General features: G+C 43.3%; 1 protein-coding gene across 2 annotated transcripts in view; it reads right to left on the reverse strand.

Moving 5' to 3' along the window:
• The window catches only part of tspan9a (tetraspanin 9a), a 163,964-nt gene that overhangs the window by 114,899 nt on the left and 22,962 nt on the right, over positions 1–26,103 (reverse strand). For both annotated transcript variants that reach the window (XM_076732896.1, XM_076732897.1), the window contains one exon: positions 456–521. The gene's annotated coding sequence lies outside the window, so the exon portion shown is untranslated. The remainder of the gene's footprint in view (positions 1–455; positions 522–26,103) is intronic.

Genomic DNA, 26,103 nt, shown 5'->3' on the forward strand with positions numbered 1-26,103 from the left:
GCCCTGCTTTGATCTTGAGGCACAAGTTATCTGTTTCCCAGCTAATTTTAGTTAGCCCCTCTTTGAAGCGCAGGTACCACGCAGCAGGGAGTTGTGGGTGGTTATCAGTGTGGCCCCTGAACTTTCACACGGATGGACTCACCCTCACATCTATGAAGGTGTATTGGAATGTGGACATGGTTCACCTCCTTGCTACATCTGTATCCTAATCAGGTAAGTGCGTGGAGCGATCCCAGGGGCGGCAGCGTGGGCTGAAACTACAGTATGTAGGCTAAAATGCTTTTCCATCCAAAGGGGGCTTGCTAAATAAACAGAGCAATACACAGGAGATACAGGACGAGTGTCACTGAATCCTCGTGGATAATTACAGGCTCACAGTTTCATTTTGCTGTGATGCTAACAGACTGTCGCAGCAGATGGAGGAGAGGTGTGGCAGGTGAAAGCAGAAATCTTACCTTTCCTCGGAGGATGAGAAGTAAGAAGAGAGACTGTCAGCGCCTCAGGATGGGGAGGTCAAAAGTCTGCAAAAATAAACAGTGAGCACTTCAGTTTCCTGGCTGACTGTCAGCAAAGCCTTGCCGTTGAAATATCATTCTAATGTTTGTTTATTTTTATTTAAATAGCCCTTAATTTACGGTATGAAATCTGTCAACCAGTAAGCATTCTCCCACACGTATTCCTAACCTCCACTACACCCAATCCCATGAATTATAATGTCCCAAGGAGACAAGCTTATTCAAACAAAAAAACAAGAATATAAAGACTTGTACCCAATAGCCTGGAGTTGTTATTAAAATTTGAAGAGCATCCACAACGCGAACCTCAGGCTCAGTGTTTATAGTACACAGCAGTATACTAAAGGTGTCTCCCTGTGATTTTACAGAATGGTGGACCAGCTGGTCTGAGCCTCGCTGCAGACAATGAAACCCAGAGTGTGACCTTGCATGTTGCAGCAGAAAGCCAAGTCACAACACGAGCATGGGGCAACATGTTGAGGTGAACGGGTGAGCCCTTAGAAGCAAACATGTCTGTTCGTTTCTCACCTATGTAGCAGTGCACATATGCAATTCTCTTTCTGCTCTCTTTGTCGAGAACACCACTGAGATCAAACACATGCAGGCATGCAAAAAACACATGTGCGCAAAGAGTTACACAGCCAGGGCAAGGTATACAGAATATCAAAGCGCTGCACTTGCTCTCAGCATGAATGATGGTGCTCCAGGAGCACCTTCAGATGAGAGGAGCAGGAGGTGTCTGCAGGCTGATTTAGCGTCTCAATCCTGTACAAGAGGGGTCACTTTTCTCCCTGTGGGATGACTTACGAGGGCACAGCCGCCGCTTTCATTTCCATTTTATTGTGAGGAATGGTGGCTAAAGTTTCCCTCTATCTGTTGTGGAAGTTGTTGCATAAGCGCACTGAAGGACAATGGCCACTGCCAGTGCCAAAAGGGCTATTTCTGAATGGCAATGTCATGTTCCCTACAAGGATAATGATCATAGTTTGATAGGTCTTCAATTTCCAGCACAATCTTTTGAAGGTTTATTTTTGTGAGATTTGATAAGAACTGAAATGCTCATACCTACTCAGGAAGAGGTATGAGCTGGGGGACACTGCAAAGTCAATGTCCATTCAAGCACAAGCAATGAGCGCACACACTGTATCCTACCAGTCAGCTGTAAGCCTCACCATGCTAGTCAGAATTGTCTTACTCAGATTATTCGCCCACTTTTTCAGAACCCCTTTTCATTAAAAGCACATTCACCACACAAAGCACTTAAAGGCGAGGACGAAACAGAATGAATGAGCTTCAGGGTTTTCAATTTTTTATCAAAAGATACATTAAAACAGTTAAGGTCAAACGCAGAGTGAAAAGCGCTCTGTGGCTGGGTGGGCAGGCACAACAGAAGAGAGGAACAGAGAGAAGGTAAGTAGTGGTGAGGAACAAGCACAATGTTTGTGTGCGAGTGTGACGACTGATGGATAATAAGGAAACAGAGACAGTGACAACGGGAGGAAAAGAGAAAAAAATGGAGTGATCAATAGAGCGAAAACGTGCCAACCGCTGAACGGAGTGGAAGCAGAACAAACCAAAGAGTGACACATCAGGCAAAAACAAGACAGTTTGTTCCTCCCATTAGTAGGCAGAATTAATTAGAGCTCCACTGACGCACTGTGTAACAAGACAAATATAATTACGTTACATCATTACAAGCTTGCCTCCTTCTTTTTCCCTGAGCGACTGCGGACAGCCAACTGGACGGCCAACTCTAAACAGTGGCCATGGAAAAAAAGATGGCTGTCAGCATTCATTTAGCAGCACGCTGGAGCAACGTTTCCACACTGAGTCACGCTCAGGAGATAGATGTTGGTTTCTGGTCATCAGGTGTCGTAGCAGACTTAGTAATGGTCCTATTGCTATAAACAGAGCTGTAATTTGGCTTGAGCTGTGATCACTCACTCTCTATGAGCTATATTTACCATCTGTGGCCTTTTACCATGTTTGTGTCTGTATACAGAATGTGGAGCATGTGTATACGAGTGCATGTGCTCAGATGTGTGCAGCAACGATGATGATAGCTAGATGCATACATGACATTCTGTTTTACACTGTGGACACAGAGAGCCTTCTCACAGCTTTGTGGGTGCTTGCATGTTAGCATTCAAACACAATTCCTCAAGATCCAACAAGAGTGGAAAGCCGACCTTGGTATTCCTGCACACACAGTCCTCTATTCCTGAAGCTGAGACAAATGGACAACCTAAAAAAATGTACTTTGTAACTCAGGGGAACACTTAAGACTCTCAAAATGCCTGTTTTTTATAGACTGGGAGTAGAATATGTGGCCTTGCATTGAGGACCGTGAAAACAAAGAACCTTGTTTTAATAAGAAAGCAAGGAGAGAGGTGCTGAAAAGCTGCTGCTGTGCTGTGTGTGGCAATGGGATATCATTTGTCTCATGGGAGAGAGCAGAGCCCTGCAGCTGTGGCATATACAGAGCTCACACAGCTGTGAATGAGGTGGTGTCGGCCAGCGCTGGCACACATCGGCAAGTCAGCTGAGAACGGCTGGCTTTCCAGCAAGTGTTCACGGAATGCAGACGAGCCAGGAGATAAAACTTATTGCATACAGGGGCTCTGGATAGTAACGTTCAAAATGAAATGTTAGTATGAAAAGCATTTATTACAAGAATGCACATTGTCCTAAAAAACAGGCACTTGACTAACAGTGACACTGAAGGCGATACAGCTGACTGCAGTCATTGTTTAGGAAGGGATGCCAAACGTCCATTTCCTGAAATTAGTGTGAAGCAGGCCATTTTGTAAGCCTTCCTGTGCCTCCACGAAACACGCCATCCCAGGTTTAACACACTGTAAGGATAATGCTTGCAGAAAGCGTTCCATCCATTCCACACTCAATCTGCTTTTCTTGCACAAATGCATAAATTGAGCCACTACTATTCTTAATCTCTGTTGTGTGTGTAGGTTTGGGTAGCGGCGAAATTGAAACGACAGGACGTGGAGCGGAGCACATTCGTGTAAAATGAAGGTATCACTCCTTGGTTTACGGAGCTGACAGGCTATCAATTGTTCCTTGGCTAAGCCTAGAGGTTCAAATGCAAGTCTCACAGGCCTGCATGTGTGTATCTGTGTGTAAAGGTAGGTGTAAGAAATCTACTGTGCACTGCAGTCGCCATACTGCTGACTCTGCAGTGTTAGCACAGTCCTAATGGTAATCCAAAAGACCATCTGTATAAATGTCTCTGCACACCTTTCCCCTCCTTTGCCTTCTTTCTATCTCTGACCCTTCCTTCTCTGCATTCCTCCATAGGACGTTTGCACCCAATAGCTGTCCCTCCAAATCGCTCTGTTTTCGGATCATTCTTTTGCCACCATCACTCCCTCCCTGTATCTTCTCCTTTGCCCATAACATGGTTTCTCAGGCCAAAGCCTCTCCACAGTAAGTGGTGTCCTGGCTCCTGCTCTCCAGCGACAAAGGGGAGAAAACTTCACGTTTCAAATCCTCGACAGCTGCGTCGGTGAGATCGGACTCTCAGTCTCTGGTCTCTTTACATCGTTGTCGTGCCTCGCTCTCACCCAGTTTCTCCTCTCCATGCCATCACTCACAGTAGGATGGGGCATGAAGGGCATGACACCTCCACCCAGGAATGCTGGAGAGGAGCCAAAACAGATTCCCTTCCATGAAGCGTACAAGCAGCGTGGATGCTTGAGCAGACACGCACGCCAACGCAAAACACACACGTGCGCGCACACATACACACACACAGCTCTACTGTCACCTCAGCGAAGTGAAAATGAAAAATGAAAACAATAGGATCTTGAGCTGAAGCAGAAAGCTTGACTTTCGCAATGCTTTTCTTTACTGTACCTTGAGCTCAGTGTAGAAACCACACAACTTCCATCAGTCTGCATGACTAATGTGCAGGTACGTATCAGAGTGAATTGCTGTGTTATTCAAGACAGTGGGTGGGTCGCCCAAGCTCTGATTGCAGGCTGATGTGTGTGGAAGGTAAGTTGTGGGGCTGCGGGGGAGTTAACTGTCGGCCCTGGCAGAGAGCCAAACTGTGTGGCATTGCTGAGTGATGAGATACACGCCTGGAAGTTCCTGCATAAGCTGAATTATAAGAGGCAGGACGGAACTCAATGGACAGCTTTAACCACGCAATTACTTTCCACATGGAGAGTGAAAAAAGCTGTCGGCATAGCTACAGTACAGAGCACATCTTCAATTGGAAATAGAAGAGAGAGGAGATGGAGTTTGGTCTGTCAAGATGATTGCAATAATGGGCTTGTTTCCATTTAGCTTGCTGCTACATCTCCAAATATTCATTTTCTGTCTTCAGTATGAAGGAAGAAATCATCAGCTTTGACAGTTTGTTTTTTTTACCTTGACTCACAATTTATCAGCTTTTCTTTAATAGTCAATTTAGATCCCAAAAACTGCCTCAACACTTTCACTGTGACGTTGCCTACATCACTGCACACACGCGCACACAACACACACAGGCGGTCGCTGTTAGAAAGGGTTCAGAGGTCGACTGTGGGCCAAGGTTCATTGCATGAGGAAGAGTAATGACAGGTCTGCTCCATCTCATCAGCCTGACTGTCAACTCACACAACATCATTTATCTGTTAAACCCTCAACGCCACAGGGGGGCAAATCACCACTACGGCTACGCTGCTTTACCACTCACACTTCAAAGCAATGACTGCAGAATAGGCCACAAATTGAGCTGATATGAATTATGGACCAATGCCAAATGTTCATAATATAGCTGGTCAGAGTAATATTAACATGGTTGGTGTGTATGTGTGTGTGCGTGCGTGCGTACGTATGTGTGGGGCATTTCAGAATTCAGAATTTATGTGGCTCCTTCAAACAGCCGAGTACTGGAGATGTATGGGGCCATGGGAGCTAGATTAAAATTAAAATGAGCCAATTAAAAACTTCCTGTGTAACAAGACACCCACAAAAAAAAGCACAAGGCACAAACAAGGACAGGGAATAAAACTTAATTGAACGAGTTGAGATTTTTATGGTTAACTGGCTTGACAAATTGGTTAAACGCATTTTACAGCTTGAACTGCAACAGATCTCCTCGTGAGACAACAATAACCTTTTGTTTAGAAGAGAACACATGCCCTTCAAACAGTCTTACATTTCCAGCAGAGTATGTAGCGCCCCTGGAACAGATGGCTATCTCTTTGGGAAACATGTGGCACAGAGTGAACAGCGTTAGAATGAGAGGGATATACTGTAAGAAGGCCCTCTGGCAGGCTTGTTGTGATTATCGATGATTAGCCGCTCATTGGGCAAAGAAAGGAAAACAAATCTCCAAACATTAAAAGCGGCCTGTACACCCTGCAGCAAGGCTCTGCTTTGTCATCAAGACAGAAAGAGCTGCTTAAGTGCTAAATGCTCACCATTCTCCCCATCTTTGAGACTTATGGTATGAAGGCAATGCAATTAAATTGCCCTGCAACAATCCTGCTGATGTGTGTTGAGAAAATGTCAGAGAATATTGTGGTTTTGGTATACTGTATGTTTCCACATTAAGGGGAGGAGGAAAAATAATTAGGTACACCTCAAAAGTTCAGCACCTGCATATCTCAGGGTCAGTAACTGAAAACTGTCTGGTAGGAGTGTTTTTCGATAATGACATCTCGTAAGATAAAATATATATATATATATGTGTGTGTGTGTGTATATATATATATATACACACACACACACACACACACACACACACACACACACAGATATATTTCTCATCCTTTTTCTTAATTCTCCACAGTCTCAGTGTGTGAGATGATGTGTGGGAGTAAAATAAACAGATGGACTCTGAGGAGGGATGCAGAATTCAAAAGAAATGCAAAATAAATTCACAATGAAGCATAAAAAAACATACAGAGCTATGACAAGTGTAAAATGTAGTCATGTCCAAATTCCTAAATCACATTCTCTAGAGTCATCTGTATGGAACACATGTATGCTGTACATATGTATGCATGATGCACATACCGGATATGTATGCCATACACTCATTCCACATGCACCAGGAGTCAATTAACAACCCAGCACAAGTGAATGAATCCAACAACTACACAAATGCATTATAATTGCAGACCTGTGCTCCTATGGGGAGCTGGGGTGGGGGCTGAGAAGGGTTCAAGCTTGCAAACTGCTGATGACAAACTGTAACCATTCATGTATGCAAGCTTGCTGCTGCATGTTGTACCAAACCCTCTGTCTTTATTGCCATCTATGGCATATCAGCTTCAAATCCCAATTTAGCCTATATAATGTTTGTTTGGCTGATACTTTGCTTTTTTCTTTTCTTTTTGCATATTTAATGCAAACTGTGAAGCATCAAAAATCCAAACCTATAACAGACCCAGCATCCATCCAGCCTGTGCTCCTATCCAGCAACTACATCACTGCTTGTCCACGTTCCCCTGCAGTGAAGGCAAAAATCTGTGCACATTTTGGACTGAAATTATGAATGGGCTGCATTTTTCACTTTCATAGTCTATCAATTATTCAAAATGCTCTACAACAAATGTCAGCACTCACACATACATTCATACACTGATGCCAGATTCTGCCGCGTAAGGCCGAGCTGCTCAACACGAGAGATACAGCCCGACAATGATTCTACGCTTCCCCATTCACACACACATACAGGAGCAATGTGGTGTTCAATATCCAGCCCAAGGACACTTCATGTAGACTGGAGGGGTCAGGGATCAAACCACCAACCTTCTGATTAGTGGATGACCCACTCAACCTCTTGAGGCTCAGCCGCCCTTCTCGAGGTGTTCGCTAGTGCTAAAGTCTGTTTGTACCGATGAAGTCCAGGTGTAAGTCAAAACACTTGAGCAATTTATAGAAGAAAAAATGCCAAGAAGATTCTTTGGAATGCAGGTCCTATTGATCCTCACACCCAACAGCCTCTAGAGATTGAGGGCTGCAGATCTCCTGAACGCTGGACAAATCCCAAAGTACTCCACCTTCCCCTGAGGCCCTGCTTCAACAACTATTCCCTGTAGCCCTGGCCAACCCTGACTCTAAGGCACAAGAGAAGGTTTAGAGTCTCAGGGGAGTCATGAGAGCAGATTATCACCTCAGTCAGAAGATAAACAGCAGTCACCATGTACACTCATCACCAGAGGTTTTGGATTGGATCCAGGTCTGATGTCCCTGGTGTGTGTGTGCGTGTGTGTGTGCCTATGTGCCTAGGTCGACTGTGTGCATAAGCTGTGTTCCCTACAGAAACCATGCCAAGTTGGCCCAGCAGTCTGATCCTCTGTCCTCGTCCTAGAGGAATTTCCTCTCCTGATCCAGCATGCAATCACAGGCATTTGCAGCGCCCACTTTGCCAGAATTCTTCTGTCTCCCCCAAACGCACACAGACATGCAACAGCATCTGTTAGGATGCACTCATGCCAGGGAAAGGTGCAGCTGTGCATCCATCAAGCCACACACACACGCACATTTTTGGAGACACACTCACCAGAGATCACTGCACACTGGGGGTTGGGAAGTGAGCTAGTGCTCCAGTGCTACTGGGGTGAACTGTCATCACCCATGACCTAACAAAATCCATTTCATTACTGACAAAAGCATATCATCACCAGTCGGCAATGTTGACAGTCTTCTGCTCAGCCCTGCTCAGGACTTCAAAGGCTGCCTGAGATTCTCCCCAAGTTTTAAATGAAGGCAATGGACAAGCTGGTGGTACAGTTTTAGAGAATTAAAGCGGGGGCCAAATGAACAGGGAGGAGGGGAGTATGATAATTGGGGACAGGGAACAGTGAGCAGCAGATGAAATATGTGCTTAGAAAACATAATTAGCAAAAATGGTTGTCATACACTCCTATCCCTCAGCAGTACAGAGAAGAAAAACCATGCTACAGACTGTCAAACACAGACAGAGCAGACGAAGGCAATCCAGCAATTTCTCCTCTTAACGCTTTACATCTTGAGAGGGGATTATGTGCACAGAGTAGCTATAAAAAAGACCTTTCACACAGTTTTGCAGTAGCAGAGAGGAGAAGACAGCTCACATTGATCATTATTTCACCCACATTGCTTTCGTCCACAGAGTGCAGTTATGTCATAGTGCAGATGTAATCCTTGTGGTCTAAATAAACTCCTGCTTTTATTTAACCACTTCCTGTACTAATAGCCTATTTCCACCTGACTTAACGTACCTCTATTTAATGCTGAGTAACTTCTGATGTAAACATCACAGAATTATACATAAATTGAAGAGGACACTTGGGTGCCATTAATTGTGTCCGCATAACTTACTTTTTTACAGTGAGCCTACTAAAATAATGATAACTTTTACATTACCTGGTTCCTCATACCTCTTGTCCACACGTGCACTCAATTTCAGGTTGATACAATATGTAAAAGTATTAAGATTTTACAGGGCAAGCCATGCACTGAGGCATCCTTCTGTGCGCCCAACTTATCCAAAACCTCTCTAGAATGCTTTTCTCAAACCTTTAAACACAAAACCCAATGTTCAAACCTAATTCACAAACTCAGTCGCCTCAAAACCATTTCATCAGTGCTTAAAATCAAACAGTGCTTTCAGATCATTCACACAGCCAGTCAGTATATAAAAAGAGACTGAGCATTGATTACACACTACATAAAAAAATGGAATACGAAAAGGGGTTGTTGTGGCTAAAGTACCAGTGTTAAGTGTGGAAACAACTGAGAAAAACTGTAATATAAAGGAACTAATGGAGAACTTGAAGGTGCTGAATAGTTCAGTTAAAAGTGCTACAAGAATGACGAGTTGAGAAAAAGGGGACTGAAGTTAGAGTTTGAGCTATACTTTGAATTTGTGAAAGACAAATTCAAAGTACACATTGAACCAAAGCGTATGAGGTGTTTTAATTGTTTCATATGGGCACATGGCTAAAGTATACAATGGAAAGAGAAGTGTGACCAGGCAATGAGACCAAAGCGCTGTAACTGTGGAGGTAATCACAGTCTTAAGAGGGCTGGACAGAAAAAAATGATGAAGGGGAGAGAATGTAACAATGAAAAATTTGCAGAAAAAGAGAAGATCAGAGAAAGGTATGGATGAGAAGAAGAAATCTATGGCTATCTAGTTTCATAAGAGCTACTGGTCTAAATGCACTACTTTAAAAAAATGACAGTGAGGAAGACTATTGCCAGACAGAGGTAGTAGTACAACAGTATAGATGCCAACTGCTGTGAAAGAAAAAGAGGGCTACTGTTACACAGCAGCTTTTTTGAGAACTTGCAATGCTGTAAAATGGAGTTTTGCAGGGCTAAAATAGCCAAAGAAGCATTTTGTGAACATGTTTGGCTTTCAAATGAGGGCAGGAGAGCACATTTAACCTGTACTTTAAAGTGTCTTTATTCAAAATCTGAATCAAATTGTGAACTTGTGATGTTCTTCGATGAAAAAAAATCCATTCAAGCCAGCACTGCAGCTGATGTAAACACAGATGACCTCTGCAAACACTGTAAGAGATGTAACCATGGGAAATTCACCTGTATTACATTAACTGACCTCTGCAGGATGGTCACCGAATGGAACTCCTCCTCCTCGTGTTGGCCTTGTCAAGTCCTCCTGAAGATCATAAATAAATCTCTGCAAACATTCATCTTTCCAGATGCCTTCAAAACAGCTTTTATCCTCACTAAAGAAACTTGTGAGTAATGCACTCATTTACAAATGGCTGCTATCCAACCTTCCACTCATGAATAAGATACTGGAAAAGATAGTTTCAGTGCAAATTAACTCCTTGCTTAAAGAAAATAACCTCCTGGAGGAATGTCAGTCAGGCTTTAAAACATACCACAGCACTGAAACTGCTGACTAAAATCAGACTCAAGCCCAAGTGCAGCATTTGATACGATCGACCATGAGACCTTAATCTATTGTCTTGAACAGCTGGTTGGGTGTTTCTGACTGTGTGTTAAACTGGTTTAAAACATTCATCAAGAGGGAGAACGTTTGACGTCTACAGGCTGCCCCTTGGTTTCCATAACTATGCAGATGACACACAACTGTGCATCTCTGCTGAACCAAATCACACTGCAGGTATCCACTCCCTTACTAACTGTCTTTTGACAGTAAACTTGCCAGCAGTTTGACAAAAAACCTGCTGGTTGGTTCTAAAACAAAAAGAGAAATGGTGTTTAATAATCTGGGGAAATTAACTCCCTGGATTGAATCTGAGGTTACATGTTTCAGTGTTATCCTAGACTCAGATGCAAGCTTCAAGTCCCACATCAACAAGGTTTTCCACCTTAGAAACATAGCTAAAGTATGGCTATTTTTAAATCAAAAAGATGCTGAAAAACTTTATTTCAAGCTGAATCAATTATGGTAACTCATTATTTACTGGCCTCCAGGAAAAACACTGCGTGAGACTTGAGCTCATTCAAAACTCTGTAGCTCAGCTATTAACCAGAACCGAGAGGAGAGAGCACATTAGTCCAGTTTTAGCTGCTCTTCACTGGCTTCCTGTAACATTCCGAATGGATTTTAAAGTTCTCCTCCATGTATACAAAGCCCTTAATGGACTAGGACCAAGCTTCATTGCTAAATCCCTTCTTCAATATTTGGCTACACAAACACTGCAGTCATCTGCTGCAGGTTTATTGGAGGTTTCCAGCAACAGCTGAAAGAAAATCAGGGACGCAGCCTTTGTCCACTGGGCCCCAAAACTCTGGAACACACAACCTGCAGATACTGGGAGGCCAGTGCACTAAATATTTTCAAAAGAAAGCTAAAAACGTATCTTTTCTCCTTAGCCTTAACTAGCCGTGATATCCTGATGGAACTTCTGGCTTTGCCTCATATTCATGCACTGCTGCACGTCTTTTAAAATGATTTTTAAGCATTCTATGTACTCAAATTTGACTTTTACTTTGTTTGATTACTACTATTGTTGTATTGTTGCATTCTCTTAATTTTATTTTCATCCTCATTCTATTCTATTATTTTTTATCAGGTGGGTTTTATCCACCTTATTTTACTCTAATTTTCTATTCCTTATTCAATGTTCATTCTGTGTCTTTTCACATGAAGCACTTAATTCATGTGATCACTTTGTTGTAAAGCATTTTGAGCTTCATTCCTGTATGAAAGGTGCATTACAAATCATGGTGGTTCTTCTTCTTCTTCTTCTTCTTCTTCTTCTTATTATTATTATTAACAGGGAAACATTGCTGACACACAAAAATCCCTTCTGGTTATCTCCTTGTGAATGAACAGTAATGTTGAACACTTTATGGGCATATATTTGAGTGTAAAGGATTTTTCTTGTTATGATAGTCAATTATTTTTGGTGGTGAAAGAAAATATTGTTAAGTGTCCTTCAAATGGTGTTTGATTTACATTTGGCACACTTGTACTTATAAATTAATTTGACATATTTGTAGCTTTGAAGTTGCTTATAATTTTGAGACCTGTGTTTGTATGATATGGACTTCTGTTTTCGTTAATGATCAACATGTTTCACATAAACTGTAGACGTCAAACAACAGGGCACACTGCAGAAAGGGTTTAACAACCCTCACAACCTTCCCACTGACAGCAGGTGTTGACAGGCAGAAGAGATACACAGCGCGTGTGTCTTTTTCTCTCATGGATATCCTTTCTGTGTGTGCATTTGTTTGCGTGGGCATGTGCAGGTGTGCAGCCGCAGTGGAATGCCAATGTGTGACAATGTAAGATCGTGCCAGGCCCCCATTTGCAAATGTTTGTGTGTATTTGAGCATTTTGGCTATGTTCTCAAGCCCCCTGCAGGTGTTTAGATCTCCACAAATCCCCACTGCTCCTTACCAGCTGAAGCAGGGGACACGAGGCTCACCCTCGCCTTTGCCTTCCCCTTCCCTCTCCCCTTTCATTCTCCAGCCCATGCTAGGCAGGAAAGAGAACGCTGCCAACCCCAGGTGTCAGGCATCCGCTCGGCACTGTGTCAGCAGACATAGGAGAATGTGAGAGGAAAGATGAAGTGCATGCAGACAAGAGTGAAGGATTTGGGGGGGGGGGGTAAGAGAGAGCGCAAAGTGTGAAAATTGAGATAAAAACAGCACAAACTAGGAGGAAGTAAGGTGAGAAATGGACTCAGAGAGAGAGATTTTAGAAAGAGAGGAAATTGAGGGTGAGTCACAGGGAAGCACAGACAAGAACAGAAGACTGTATTGGCAGCGTACAAAGAGGAAAAATTTATGTGACCTTTGACATGTAATGGGTTGCACTATGCACCAAAGCCAGGCCCTGGAGGCTTTCACTGCTCTGCTTAGACTTAAGATTCCTCGAACAACGAACAAAGACACAGTCACATCCGCTGAACCCTCCACAGGGACCACCACGGGTCTGCAAGACTTTCCCTACAAATGGACGACCGGACTTCATATAAATTCACAGAGCACACGCAGGCTACACTTAACAAGAGAATCTGGAGTCAGACAGCATAGCAAAGACACTTCGGAACAACTCTTTCTGTCGGTGTTATTTGTAGCCGCGTGTTTGTATGTATAAAGGGACAGCTTCGGCATGATGAATTACAGACACACATGCAACATCAGCTTTCTGCCATTTATTTGTTGTCTCTCTCTCTCAAGTCTCTAAAAAGATTCTGGCATTAGTTAGCTTTGCAGTTGATAAGGGTTGAAATGAGATATAGCTCAAGGAAGCGTGTCCTGGCAGGGACATTAATACTGGAGCCACTGTTGGATGGATACATTGGCAGTCTAATGGTATACTTTAAAAAAGGAAATTGAAAAAAAAAATTCTTACATATTACATTACATCATATTGCATATACACACACACACACACACACACAGTGATTCACTGGACAAGATGGTGGGGAAGGAGATACAAGAGAATAAGGGGAAACTCTATGTAGTCAGCTTGGTAGATAACAGCAAATTGGAGAGTCCCACATGGACAAGGTCAGGTGATTGAGTAACATTGTTTGATGATGACTGCTGAGCGGGCTGCCAGAGAGCAAGAAAGGGATTCATCCACTTCTGCAGCTGCCCTGTGACTGAGGGAAATCCAGTTCTCAGGCACATCCACACATCATCTACACTCTGTCTCTCTTTTGCTCTGCCCTCATCCTCTCACTATCCCTTCGCAAAAGAAATAACAGGCTAAGACAATTGCACAGAGACGACACATTTCAAGCCCTCTTTCTTAAAACCCCATATCTCTGCGGTTCTTATTTATCAGCGCACTGACAGACACGCCGAGGAACAGAGATCTCTGGATCCTCTCCCTCTTATGGCTAAATCATGTTGCGGACGGGACAGGTCGTCTCCCGCGGCTTTGATCACCCCTCGTGGACTGACAGAGTGAGTGATGAGCCCAAGTCAGTCCTGCTGCCTATTCATCTCCCTCGAAGAGGCCAGGAAAGACCGAAAGAAAGCAGGCCGAAAACAGATAAGGGATTTCAGCGATGCGATGATAAATCCAGAGCGAGACTGTAAGCACTTTTAGTTTTAACATGTGGGAGTCTGGAGGTGCCTGCAGCAGAGGATTTTTAATGACACGCTTCATGGCTCCGATTTTAATGTGCCCCACTAATAATGATATTGCTATGTTCGCCTTTTCCAAGCGATTCCATGTAATGAGAGAGAGATGGAGAGACAGAGGAAGAGAGAAGGCAGTGGTATGGCACACTACGTGTGTGTCATTCCACTATGTCGTTCAGCAAGGGCTAGTGACGAATTAGGCGCCTCGCTGTCTCCCTGGCACCTGGCCACTGTTTGTCCTTTAGGTGTCTTGGTGACCAAAATGTCTCTCTGAGCTCCACAGGGGCTCTTGAGCGGGGTCTGTACACACTGTCCTGTGCATTACTGTACCGTATGTCTGTGACTGGGGTGTCTATTCTTTCTCCACATGTGCATGTTGGTGTACATGTGTCAAGTCATCTTATGTATTTAGCCCGATATCAGAAAACACAAGCATGCAGCACCCTCTATGCAAACTGTGTGGAGTTTGCATGTTCTCCCCGTGTTCACCTGGGGTATCCTCCATAAAAAATATACCCCCACTAAAAACATGCAAGAAGATCACCACCTGACCAATGGTGACACAAGGAACTGGGTCCCCGGGCGCCAGTTGGATGGCAGCCCACCGCTCCTGGTCTGCCGTGGAGGAAGGACGACCAGGATGGGTTAAAGGCAGAAGTCAAATTTCACCAGTGCATGGCGTGTGTGGGCATGATGCATGTATCTGTGTGACAAATAAAGGGGATTGTCCCTCTGATTCTTCTTCTATCCTTGGTCACCAGGTGTGTGTGTGTGTGTGTAAAAGGAAAAATAAATGAATGTAATGATGTCTTATGGAGATGGAGATTATGGAAATCTCAGATGGTAGATGGTAGATCACTGTTCTGAAAAGTTCACACAGTACAGAACATGTGTGTTTTTAGGGAGGACCTGTCTGTATTTGTTGTGGGTGTTGCTAACCGAGTTATGGCATGCTGTGCGTGACAGAGATGAAAGAAGTGGCGGGTGGATGATGACAGAAGGTGCACACTGAATAAAGGCTGACTCAAACTGTCAGGATCGGTCCTATCCCTCATCACTCACAGCCCACTTTCTCAACGCTGCTCCCCGCAAAATGCCAGGTCTCTTCTTCCACACTTGAGCGCTTAGCATTAATGCATATTAATTCACCGACTTGCACTGACACACAGGCAGAGATTGAGGGCCAAAGTGTTAAAAAATAGGAGGGAGGGTTGCGTGGAAAGCCACATACCTGTGTAAAACCAGCTTACCCTTTAAAATGACAAGAAATTTAAAATGCTGGCTCAGTCGTACATACTGAATTTTTGTGCTGCTGATCAATCGTTCCTGTAATGGAACTAAGTGATCCGTTATAAAAGTGAACAGAGGTTACGCCAAAATGTCAAAATTGTTTCTGAAAGACTGATGCACTCTATCAATATTAAACTAGAAGTTTGAGGCATCGTTGCTCTAAACTTTCATTGTAGCACATTCGTTTGCTTCTCCATTAACCTTTAATTTCTCGGCTTGTAAACTAAGAATGGTTTGTTTTGATCCATTTGTTTGTTGCACGCTGGCTTTGTGAACTTAACTTTCATTGAGGTAATGAACAGCATGGCATTACATTGTAAGGATAGTCCTCAAACTCACATCCTGACCACTAAGTCCTGCAGTCTGTGCGATCATCACCGACCACCCAGGCACTGACCAGTTGGGTTGTGTGGCAACGCGATGGACAGAGCTGCAGATGTCTAAAAAAAAAAAGGAGCCTACCACACCTGTGACTCATGTGCTGCACAGGACAGAATCCACAGTCTGGGTGAGACAGTCTAGACAATGAGTAATTAAAGGAACTGGTCAGTTGTATGTACTGATGCAGGGACAAAAGCAGAAACACGGCAGCTGATGATGAGCTATGCACTCACATCTTCTACAGCAGGCTCGAAGACTGACCCTCAACCAGTTAGTTGGATCACACAGATCTGCAAGGCAGCAACTGGGCCTGCCAGTGGTGAGCGTTAAGGACAAATAACATTGTGATGTTCTTGTATTGTCGTCTAACATTCTGTACCGAGAGCTGATTAGTCCTAACAGACACAGCAGACAGATTGCAGCGTGTTTAAAAAGACATCCCACTGGTCTTGATCAAGTAAATGAGGAACATACTACAAGCTTAAAATCGAGGTTTAGATTTACTGCTGATAGAAAGTCCCTGCAGGAAACAGATGCATTAAACGCAATAACATCAGATAGTGCAGACCAATGTTGATGAGCATAAGGGAAAAAGCTAAAAGCCCTGATTCAACTTAAAATACGAAAGTACTCTGGGCTGCCAAGGCTGAGGTAAAAGAAAATCAATGACATGGAGACATAATGTGTTGCCAGTAATAATAGCTGTTTACTCTATATCTGTGTAATTTGCATGTCTGAGCTTAATAACATTCACAAAAGGTGAAAACATTAGCTTTAAACCTGTTGTTTGATCCTCATTAGCATGACGCACAGTGCAGAGCGTCATAGACTTTGGACACGCCAACAAATGCCCCATGTTCTTGACTAAAGATGGAGACTGACTTTATCTGCTATGCAACTGCCACTAAATGGCATTTACCACAATGCTAATAATAATTTAATATAACAATTTCTATAATCCATTATTTTTTTTGTCAGTGCATTGTTTATGTTTGTCAAAATGTGTCAAACACTGAGATCCATTGCAGAAGTAATATTTATTTCCTGAGGGGAAAAACTTTTTTGGCTGTGGATTATTAAAAAAAGCCAAACAATAGAAAAATATTTTGAAATTATTTCTGTATTACTTTGATCTTTCCTTCTAAAGACAAACAAAATGAAAAAGGAGAATACAGCAGACAACTGGTGAGTGAACATATTGTGGACGAGCAGTAATACAAGCCATCAATTTGTTTTCCTATCAACCATTTGCCAAGAAGTGTTCATAGCCCACCTGGATGCTTAAATCCACATGTAATGAAGCAAAAAATGCTGAGTGTTTGCATCATCTGTTCATCACAAAACAGGATTACAGGACATCACACGGGCAAAACAACCACGGCCGTGTACTACAACAAAATGCAGGTGTAATCTAGGCTTACTGTCTACTTTTTATCTTAATCATTACTTTTTGAAACAAATTCATAATCACTGAGTTCCAGCAGGAATTTGCCAATATTCAAATGAAAACTAGATTGCCAACAGCCAAGCTCAGCTATTGTTCAGGGCTGTCAGAAAGATCTGAAATTAAGATTCAGGCCAAGGAGGCAAATACTCACCCCTGCCAAAGAAGAAATCAAGTCTGTTGACAATGCATTCCCTCACACAACACACACAGTGTGTCATCTAAACCGCCAACCATTCCAACGTCTGTATGCTTTGCTTGGTCAACCAAAGAGAAGTGGGGAACATTTGGTGAACGCTGAATTATTTTTTATGGCTAAAGTGCTATCCGCTTTGAATGGCTAAATTATTTGTGCAGTAGTTTTCAACAAACTGCACAGATGGTCTGCAAAGTCTTTGTTATTCAGGACTGCAGCCCTCGCCGGAGATGATACAGCTATACCATAAACCTGCAATTATACACAACAAGCGTTTCAGCCTGCCAATGGTTAGTGAAAAAGAACACCGCGTGGATGATCAACCACAAACAGTTTCAACTTATTAGAATATGAACACAGACGTAATTGGCTTAAAGGACTCGATAATTCCATGGTCAGATGTTCTATAGGTTGAGGAATCTCTTTTTCTGAAATAAATAGCCAGAAATGATGAATGCTTGATTGCTCAGGTGCCAGCTTTATGTGATAAGAACTATCACAGAGGGAAATATTATTGCGTACTGTGCACTTGATCATCAGAAAAGCTATTAAAGTTTAATCGTGAAGATAAATTATCATAAAAACATACAAACTGGTGAGAAGCAAACCTCTCTGACCCACTTAAGAGTTCTCTTTTTTTCAGTTTACTGCATCAGTGAGGTCCATGCTTTGACAAAAGAGTTGCACAAAAGGTGTATTTAACTTCCCTAGTGGAAAGCGGATGGGATGGATAAAAAAAGAAAAGAATACTACTATAGTCTGATGTGATGTTCATAAGCAGAGCTTTATCTGTTCTCACACTTAAAAAGACAGATAATGACAACAGGGTTCATTTTTCACACTTGAACACGTGAACACATGAACACGTGAGCTACCGCATAAAGAGAATTCCTAAAAATAAAAACAACGGCTTCATTTTGTTTCGTTTTCACATTAGTATCAAACCTATCAAAATTACTTCCTTTATCAATTACATTAGAGAGCGTGAAGCCTTTTTCCAATGACAAACTGTCAAGCCACTGGAGGGTTGTGTAAAGAGGAAAGGGAATCGTTTCAAAGTGCAGAACAACAGATTTGCATGGATTGGATATGAGCCCTTCAAAGTCATGACGCCCTCTTTTGATCTTCACCTGATATTGCTCAAGGAGGTATTAATAACGAGGCAGGATAGGGGGAGGCTGCCGGGCTCAGATAGGGCTTAATGTAGAAGGAGAAATGTGTGATGTATTTAAGGACAAAACCTCACCTCACATTGAGAGACACCATATCCTGCTGCATGTTTGGCTGCGAAAAATGAGCTTTATTGTAGCTTAACTGGCTGGCTGGCTGACATCAGAGAAACATCTGCATATCAATCATGATCATGCAGAATCTATTCTATCATAAAACATCAGTTTATGTCATGCGCTATTGCTTTTGAAATCCAATAGCTGCACAAGCCAACAGATGCTCCCCTAACAGAGACTGGAAAGAAAGTGTGGCTAACTTATCTCCCACCCTGCCCCCACTGGCATCATGTTGCAATGAGATACATCTCACCATTTGGCCATTAAGCCTGCTAAGGTATGGAAAGGAGGTGATTCATATTGTGATTGCAGCAGTGCCCTCCATGACTCTTCCAGAAGGGTAGGTATGACCAGAGAGGGTTAGCCAGAGAAGGCCCGAGAGCTGCAAACTCCCCCCCCCCCCCCCCAGCCCTGTGAAGCTGCCTGCCTGTGGCTGAGGCTAAATTTACTCCCCGCTCCCCAAGCATCCTGACACATCACGTTGGGATTCTATTACTCTCCCTCACCCAAGCATACGCATAGTCATGTGAAAGCCGGCCACAAGCCTCTGCGGCTGGCAGTGCCCTTCCTGCCCCTGCATTCAACTTTCAGTCCAGTTAATGCCATTTGTCTCCACCCAGCTGCCCAATCACTCTCTCGCACTTTCTCCGTCTCTTTATCTCTACTCTTCCTCACTCATTCTTGCCCCTTCTATGGCCCGAGTCCCTCCCCTCTCACCCTCGTTCCCCTCCCATTACGGCTCCTCTCATCCCGAGAGCAGGGGTCAACAGTGGACGAGCTTAGGACGGAGACTGTTGGCGGGTAATGAAGAAGGGAGAATGAACTCTGGCCAAATGGGGATCAATAAGGAGACAGGGCTGAAGGATGACTCCTGTTATGGGTAGAGAGGTGGTGGATGATGGGGGTGAAGAAATGCCACTGCTGCCACATCATGTCAGATCACATGTTTGATACCCCAGCACGTCTCCTCCATCGGTGGAGCGCTGTCAGCACCGAGTCACGAGGCTAGAATATACACTATGGTGATGGTCCACAGGCATGAGGATAAGGTGCCCTGCCTTCCTGAAAATCGCTCTCCTTACTACCTAAGTGGTAGGCTGACGTTGCAGGGCTGATCCAGCATGCAGCTCATCAGTTCTTACTTGGCCATGTATGAGAGCGTTAGTCGTTGAGCCTGAAATAGACTGACATGCGTCAATGAGGGCAATGGAGTCATTAGCTATTCCTTTTGAACAGCCAGCTCACTCTGACTGAGCAATACACAGGGGTAAGCACAGATTTCTGAAGCCAGCTTATGTAAATTGCATAAATAGGTTCAACCCATCCCAGGTTGAAAAGCAAGGCAATGAACAGATAAAGAAACACAGAAAGAGGAGAAAGAAAACAGAGAAGGAGATTTTGTTTGGAGGAGAAAAAGCAGCCTAAGCTTTGCACCATGCAGCTATTCTGCAGACATGACCATAAAGCATGCTGCAAACTCCCCTCCTACCCATCCAAGCAGCCTGTGACATCTTCACTCCGTCATGTGCACACACTTCAGGGTCACACTGACCTCTAGTGGTGTCAACAGGAACACAGGGCTCACCACAGCAGGCCGTGACTGAGACATAATTTGTTATTGAAGCAATTTTTATCAGAAAATTGATATTAAATCAGTGACACCAGTCTAGTTCCTCTTAGGTGATCCGGATAAATGGTTGCTGGGAACATCTTGTTTCAACATCACGTGAACTGCAGTCTCCTGCTTTCCAATTATAAACTAGTGAACAATCCCTCTCTCTTCCTCCCTCGCTCTCTCCCTTGCTCCCTCCCTCCCTGTCTCTCTCCTCTATCTCTCCCTCCCCCACCTCTCGTCTCTCCTCAGACGCAGGAGAGACACAGATAACACCTTTGGAAATTTTCGATTTGAACACTATTGATTTTGCAGATCACACCCACCACAAAACCCTGACAGGACTCATGACCACTCCATTCAGTTGCGGGGAATCAAAGTGTTACCTCTGTTTGTTGTTGGTGGTGTGGTGCTGTGTGCATCACTAGATATTTGTAACGACTTAAGAGCTTCAAGGGCTGAATAACATCATAACATCTTAAATTGAATTTCACCAGAGACATAGTTTGTGAGATAAGAGGCTTTTTTATGTAAGTGTCTGCAAGGTGTTTTACCTTTTCAATTATGCCTGTATCCTAGAACTGTGTTACTGCTTATCTAATCAGAAGTAGGGCTGGATGTTTCAGAAGCTGCAAGCAAACAGTAACCATGTGAAAAAGGTACACTGAAAAGCAGAGGTATAGGCGATTAGTTAGGCTGGGAGAAATCCATTCATGTTATATTGCTCAAAATTCACTAGATGGCGCACACTGCAAGGAAACATATTCATCACGGCTGTTGTTCCTCTGCAAATATGGCTAAATATTAAAATAATCAGTTATGATCTTGTTCATGTCTTGACACCCACTGAATATAGAGCTGAACAACACAATACCCACAATGCAGAGGGTGCAGTATATGCAGCATTTCTCCCGACTACAGATATGTGATGATTAGAAAGGTCTATCTAACATATTTAGATCAGTCATTGTAAATTATCCTTTGACGTGAGCACAATATGTGATACGGCTGTCATGGTAGTCATGGGACTCAGCAGCCCTGTTACTATCAAAGCTAAGAGAAAATGTGGGTGTAATTATGATCTGAGGCGAAGTTATAATGATTTGTCAGACGATTCAGAGCAGTAATGTCCTCCATAAAGGCTGCATGACTATGCATATCCCTGATTAAAGAGACTTCTTCAGCATCCATATGTTATTTGAGTAGGACTTTTATGTATATGTCAGTTTCCTGATTTGTCAGAGTGGAGCCTCACAGCAACATGAAACCGAGGGCCTTTGATTATGAGCTTTCTGCTGTACCCTCTTTGCAGTGTCAGCTTCAGTTAAAATGATGTCACTCGCATACATTCATCAGTTGATTAGGATCCAACACTGGTCGCTACAATGTTACAACAACCCTTTAAAGCTGCAGTAGGTAAGATCGAGAAGAGAGCAGACAGCCTGAAAATTTGAACCCACACAAGTTCCACGTCACTCCCCCTCCCTCTCTGCTGCACTCATGCCCTGCCTCCAAGCTCCTCCTCCCTGTAGCGTCTGCACGGCTGCCGTGACAACCAGTAACGTTAGCCTTAGCATCGGAAACAAGCTAACTCTGCCCAGCCGCTACATCACAGTTGCTAACATACCGTATGCGCTGCGGAGTGCTACTGTAACAATCACCATGTTAGCTTTCTGGTTATTTGTTGTCTTAGCTGTATATGCTGTTGTTGGCAGTGGCGGTATGGGCAGTTTCTCCTTTGCGGGTGGCTGTTGCTCCGCCATAGTTTTCACTAGCCTCCTGACGCCGCTCACAGAGCTGTTGACTGAGTGGCAGCCGCCAGCATGAGCGGAGGGAGGGGGCGGTTCACAGCGTGTGTGAGTACTGATTGACAGATGTCAGACACTCCCTCAGATGCTCCTCTGGCTGTGATTGGTTGTTTTGTGTTGGGCGCGGTGGATTTTTGCAAATTGCAGTAGGAGCAATAGGTGGGACCAATGGAGATGTTTTTTTTTCACAGATTACATGTTTCATGTATTGTCTGGGCATAGGGACAGTTTGAGCAAATATGGCAAAAAATTAGTTTTATACAAATTACGCAGCTTTAATTCATCAAAAATGTATGCCTCCTCTGCTGCTATACCATGTAATGCTATGTGTTTGACAGGTATGTAAGGCAAGGCAAGGCAAGGCAAATTTATTTGTATAGCACAATTCATACACCAGGCAATTCAAAGTGCTAAAATCATAAATTTCAAAGAAAGAAAGAAAGAAAGAAAGAGATTAGAAGAGAATAGAAAAATAAAAATAGAATACAATTAAAGGAAGCCAGTAAAAGACAATAATTTAGTGTTTAAGACAATAATCTAGCATTTAAAATGATTACTTTAAGTAAAAGCTGTAGTGGCTCTAACATGAATGGAAGGTTTAATCACAAGCTGAGACATACGAAGTGCTAGCCAGTGGAACCAATAGTTCAGGGTTAGCAAAACTCACAATAGTATCAGTTGCAGAATCAGCATGAATATCTCCCCCTGTGAAACAGAGAGAGAGAGAGAGAGAGAGAGAGAGAGAGAGAGAGAGAGAGAGAACTGCTCATAGGCATTGTTAAGAGCTCTCCACAAGCAACTGAAACGTCATTCATCTGTGACTCTGTGGGCTTTTATATGCTATTCAGGTCCTCACTGGAGACCAAGCCTTAATGTTGAACAACCACAACTGGCACACAAGCAGTGAGAAAAAGTTTGGAGAGGCAGAGCGGATGAGAATGAATGAAGTCCAGTCGTTACAATGTGGGCAGCGAGGTGCTGCAGTGAGTTCATGCAAGCAATAACAAATTTTAAAAGTTTTGGAAAAGTGTAATGTAATGTAGGTGTAGCACTCATGTACAAGCACACATATCATTGACCATGATGAAGTTGATGAGAACGTTGAATGCATCCCAAACAGTCAAAGCAGCAGAGAGATGTCAAGGGCAAACCATTTTTTGCTGCAGAGGAAGATAAAAATAATCGGTGACTAGATAAGACCAGAATTAGCTGAAGCAGTAGTGGGAGATGAATACCTGTTCATCTGTGTCCATTTTGAGAGCTCATTAGGTGCACTTGAAGATATGGAATTAAAACTTACATTTATTATTATCATCATCTAGAGCTGCTGGTACAGAGCCACGACAAATATTTCAAAGGGAGGAAGGAAGGAAGGAAGGCGTGCAGATGGGACACTGCAAAGTTTTAAGACTAGGAAAAGCAAACAGAGCAAAGGTTATCTAGGACAAATGAGTTTTTAAAGGCAGGTGAAAAACTCAATTTTACTTCTCGATGGATGCAAAGAAGTCTTTATTTTTTAATTTTATTTTTAAGACAGACACGTCAAATGTGCCAATTTTATCAACTAACTAGCTGAAAGAGAACTGAAAATGTAAATGTCCGGGTCAGGTGGGATAAAGATACAATCTTCCATTCAAGGTCAACATGCTCAACATGAATGAGCTTCTCCAGGCAAAATATATTCCTGTAGGTAGGCCAAGGGACCTGAAACAATTACTTTTGACAAGCAGTAACACCTTTGACAATAAACCACCACTGATCCAAATATATGCAACTCCCAAAGACTTTCAAAGATCAAACTGCAACATTATCTCACAAACAGGCTTTGTGGTGCAGTGATGCACCTTTTGTATTATAAAACACACACACACACACACACACACACACACACACACACACAAAAAAAAAAAAAAAAAAAGGTCAGCCATAGTTTGATTAAAGATGAGAATACTCTTTGAACCCATTTGACCCTGCCAAAGCAAGAGTGTTGTGTTGTGGTCTGGTAACACAGCCATCAAACGCAGAGGGTCGGGAGCCATGCTGTGAAGTGCACTGAAGCAAAGCCTTGATGTTTTTACAGAAAGAACATTAGTAGGGCTGTGAAATACAGTGCCCTTTTCCCTCTCCTTCAACCTCCACTTCCTTCATCCTCCCCCTTCTCCCACTCCCCCCTTTGTACTCACAGTTGACTGTGTACTCACTGGTGTTGACTGAAGCCCCTCAGCACTTTCCATTTCAACTGAACCTTAAAGCCAGAAGATGTCCTCACCAATATCACAGACTGAAGACACTACATTCAGCTCATGTTCCAGTAAAAGAAAACTCTTAAATAAAATTAATAATTCAACAAAAAGGTTTGTGTGCTTGTGATCAAAGGGAGTGGAGGCCAGCAGTCATGAACATTCACACCACAATGGGAAGACAGCTCAGGCCGGCAGCCTTTAGCTCTGTTGTGGTCAGTGTTAACTGTTCTTCATCACACCTTCATTCTCACTTCAGCGACGATGTTATAACAAAGAACTGAACAGCTGAAGCTGACAGAGTACAGCTGAACCAGACACAACAGAGGAAAATACCGATGCTGAGCAAGAATGCTGAAAGTGAAGCAGAATGTGACCATGAACAACTGACCCCAACCAGCTGGGCAGCATAAAGAGATGCTCTGATCAATGAGGTACTGATCAGTATCATCATATTCTCCACAAATGATTGAATCGGTCACTGCCAATTGATTTATAGCAAAACCTCCAATATAGGTGAAGTAAGCACGTGACACAAGTCCATTTTTTTTTTTCTTGCCCAATACATGCTGTCAGGGCAAAAAGCTAAACTTTCACAAAATTCATCCTAGTTTTTGATCCTTGTTCAAGTAACATTGTCGGTTCCCAACTCTGGATTAATCTATGTGTTCAAATTCTGACTTGTGAATGATAAAATAACACCTGAGAACCTGCAAGCACACAACACAAAAAGGAATTGCACATGGACACTTTGGCATAAGGGAACACACAATCACACCAGCTAGGGGTGCTAGCACCTGCGCTTCACACGTACACCATCAAAGGTGTCAACATCTGATTCCAACCAAAGCATCTGAAGTAATTACGTAGCACTGAATTGGCAGAATAAGGTACAAAGGATTTCCTTTCTTAGACCAATTGAGAAAGTGAGGCAATTTAAACAGCAGAGAGGAGGGATTCAGCCTGAATGTGAACACCAGACTATTAACTATTGTTGGACCCCTCTACGGGAAAAATGGTGAGCTGAATTTAAAAAGCAAAGTGATTAAGGGTAACAAAAAAGCTTCTCCTGAGGCTGAACATCTACCCTGCCTCACAGGGATTTATAGTGACAGCCTGGCCTATTAATTTCCCCTTTCCCCCTCCAGAAAAGGCCTGTCCAGACCAACCAGTCTCCATGGACAACCTCCTTTATTACCCAGGGCTAACTGAGGGCCCAGATGTTACTGCCACTGAATCAAAATAGAGAGAGCAACATTGCACTGTTACAGCTGTCTATGACGCTTTTCTCTGTGTTGGTAGGTGGTTGATGTGAGCTGTCTTCATGCTTCTAGTAGACACAGCTACAAACTGTGAACATTTCTGAAACTTGCCAAAATTGAAAACGAAAAATAATCTGGCCATTGGCAGATGTCATGCAGAACCCACAGTCCCTGCCAGAGGTCGCTGCTACACTGCACAGTCCACTACATCACTGACCAAGTGGAGACGAAGTGGCTGAGCCTGATCATGATCGAAGTGTTTGACCCAACCTCAGAACATTTAAGGAACACAGAGTTTTTGGAGCAAAGGACCCTCAGAGGCACTGCTGCTTACTGCTGACGGAGTACTTCGTCCTGTACAATGTGACCCAGAACAAAGAGCAGCAACCAGCTTTCACACCCTGTGCTGGCTGTTTTACATGGAGAGTCATGAGCCAGAGTGCTTCCTTATTCATGTCAGTACACCTCATTCAGCCTCAGGATGGCAGCATGAAAAGAGGTTGGCAGCTCAGCTCATTTCC

This window comes from Chaetodon auriga, chromosome 6 (assembly GCF_051107435.1).
Source record: "Chaetodon auriga isolate fChaAug3 chromosome 6, fChaAug3.hap1, whole genome shotgun sequence".
Taxonomy (NCBI): domain Eukaryota; kingdom Metazoa; phylum Chordata; class Actinopteri; order Chaetodontiformes; family Chaetodontidae; genus Chaetodon; species Chaetodon auriga.